General features: G+C 42.0%; 1 non-coding gene across 1 annotated transcript; it reads right to left on the minus strand.

Moving 5' to 3' along the window:
• Positions 1–729: 729 nt before the first annotated feature.
• LOC120987327 lies at positions 730–923 on the minus strand. Its single transcript, XR_005775993.1, has one exon. It is a non-coding gene; the product is annotated as a U2 spliceosomal RNA (small nuclear RNA).
• Positions 924–2,790: the final 1,867 nt, after the last annotated feature.

A 2,790-nucleotide genomic window follows, 5' to 3' on the forward strand; every position in this document is an offset into this window, starting at 1 on the left:
GAATATAAAAATATAAATACACTTGTAGGAAGGGTCCCTTGTGTCCACAACCGTTTGGCTGAAAATTCTCTATTACTGCACAATGATGAGATACTTTGTAGTCATCCGGACTCTAATCTGTATGTGTATTGTTCATGTATTTATATACGCACACAGTATCAGCTGTCTGGTCTCTGATTTGTAACTAGCAGTCTGGTCTCTGATTTGTAACCAGTATTAAATAATGGTCTTCATTCGCACAGTGTTGCACGTGTAATTCGATTCCTTATGATAGCTGACACAGAATGACATTAGGTACAGTCTTATACCTGTAGGATTCAGGTTTTGCGGTATAGATATACAGAGTGTATTGCCGGTCTTTATGAAGGATTAAATCGGTGATTTCACCTTACCTTCCTTGTTGTTGTTTCATGCCTTTATCTGGTTCGGCGAGGGCAACGCGGGACACAGTCGGCGTCTCACTGCGTGCTCCTCCAGCCAACTCATCCAAATTCTCGCGGGAGTTGAGGCTATGTTCCGGCTTTACTTAACTCACGTGACATCTATCCAGTGCAACACGAGAGAAAGAAATTTTTGCATGGCCATGCTGATTATTGCGGAGCTACTTCTTCTCTAATATGTGCGATCCAGCCCAGACGCGTTTTGGGAACTCTCCTTCCCTTCACCACTGTTAAAACCAAGCACACCATTGTTTTTCTTGTGAAATTCCCAATAAGTTTTTTTTTTTTTTTTTGGTGCACCGGTCCTGGAGGTACTGCAATACCAGGTCAATGCGTGGAGTGGACAGAGCAAGCTCTTTTTCCATCTCCCTGTTCGAAAAATCCATTTAATATATGGTCCCCAGATAGGGGACGTATCAGATATTAAACTGATAAGAAAAGATACTACACTTGATCTTAGCCAAAAGGCCTGTCACATGACACGCTTCCTATTGAAAAAACAAAAGTTGGATTCAAAATGGCCGACTTCAAAATGGCCGCCATGGTCACCACCCATCTTGAAAAGTTTCCCCCCTCACATATACTAATGTGCCACAAACAGGAGGTTAATATCACCAACTATTCCCATTTTATTAAGGTGTATCCATATAAATGGCCCACCCTGTAGTCTGCTCAATATACTGAATACTATGGATAGACCCTGGCCCTATCTTATATGAAGGATGGCCTTATGCCTATCCAATTCATGCTTAAACTCCTTCACTGTATTTGCAGCTACCACTTCTGCAGGAAGGCTATTCCATGCATCCACTACTCTCTCAGTAAAGTAATACTTCCTGATATTACTTTTTCACTTTTGCCCCTCTAATTTAAAACTATGTCCTCTTGTAGCAGTTTTTCTTCTTTAAAATATTCTCTCCTCTTTTACCTTGTTGTTTCCCTTTATGTATTTAAAAGTTTCTATCATCTCCCCTCTGTCTCGTCTTTCTTCCAAGCTATACATGTTAAGGTCCTTTAATCTTTCCTGGTAAGTTTTGTCCTGCAATCCATGTACTAGTTTAGTAGCTCTTTTCTGAACTCTCTCCAAAGTATCAATATCCTTCTGGAGATATGGTCTCCAGTACTGCGCACAATACTCCAAATGAGGTCTCACTAGTGCTCTGTAGAGCGGCATGAGTTCCTCCCTGTGTCTACTGGTAATTCCTCTCCCTATACACCCAAGCATTCTGCTAGCTTCTCCTGCTGCTCTATGACATTGTCTGCCTACCTTTAAGTCTTCTGAAATAATGACCCCTAAATCCCTTTCCTCAGATACTGAGGTTAGGACTGTATCACTGATTTTATATTCTGCTCTTGGCTTTTTATCTTGCACTTATCAACATTAAATTTTAGTTGCCAGATTTTTGATTATTCCTCTAGTTTTCCTAAATCCTTTTCCATTTGGTGTATTCCTCCAGGAACATCAACCCTGTTACAAATCTTTGTGTCATCAGCAAAAAGACACACCTTACTATCGAGGCCTTCTGCAATTTCGCTGATAAAGATATTAAACAATATGGGTCCTAGAACAGATCCCTGAGGTACCCCACTGGTAACAAGACCATGGTCTGAATATACTCCTTTGACTACAACCCTTTGTTGTCTGTCCCTCAGCCACTGACTAATCCATTCAACAATATGGGAGTCCAGGTACAGCCTTATTCTACAAAATTAAAAAAACAAATCTTTATTTCATGATGGAATAACCTTTGGATGGTAATATATTTTCCTCAAAAAGCATTTGATATAAAAAAATCTAATTTAACCTCTTTAGGACATAGGGCGTACAGGTACGCCCTTAAGTACTGGTACTTAAGGACACTTACCTGTACGCCCTGTGCATTTCCGATCACCGCCGCGCAGCGGGCGGTGATCGGAAGCCGGTGCCTGCTCAAATCATTGAGCAGGCACTTCAGCTAAATGCCCGAGGGGGTCCCGTGACCCCCCCATGTCGGCGATCGCCGGCTTTTATCTATTGCGGCGGCGGGTGGTGCCATCTGGTCCCCATGGGGCTGTGTGGGGGACCATGGCATGGAAGGCAGCCTGATGCTTTCCTGAGGCATCTGCGCTGCCTTCCAGTGATGAGCCTGTGAGATCCAGCCCCCTGGATCTCACAGGCCCTGGAATCTGTATGAGTAATACACACAGTATTACTCATACAGCCAATGCATTCCAATACAGAAGTATTGGAATGGATTGTAAAGGATTAGACCCCCAAAAGTTCAATTGAAAAAAAAAGTTAAAAAAATTAAGTTTTCCCCCCAAAAAATTTTAAGTTTCAAGTAAAAATAAACAAAAACGTCATTTTCCC

This window comes from Bufo bufo, chromosome 1 (genome assembly GCF_905171765.1).
Source record: "Bufo bufo chromosome 1, aBufBuf1.1, whole genome shotgun sequence".
NCBI classification, from domain to species: domain Eukaryota; kingdom Metazoa; phylum Chordata; class Amphibia; order Anura; family Bufonidae; genus Bufo; species Bufo bufo.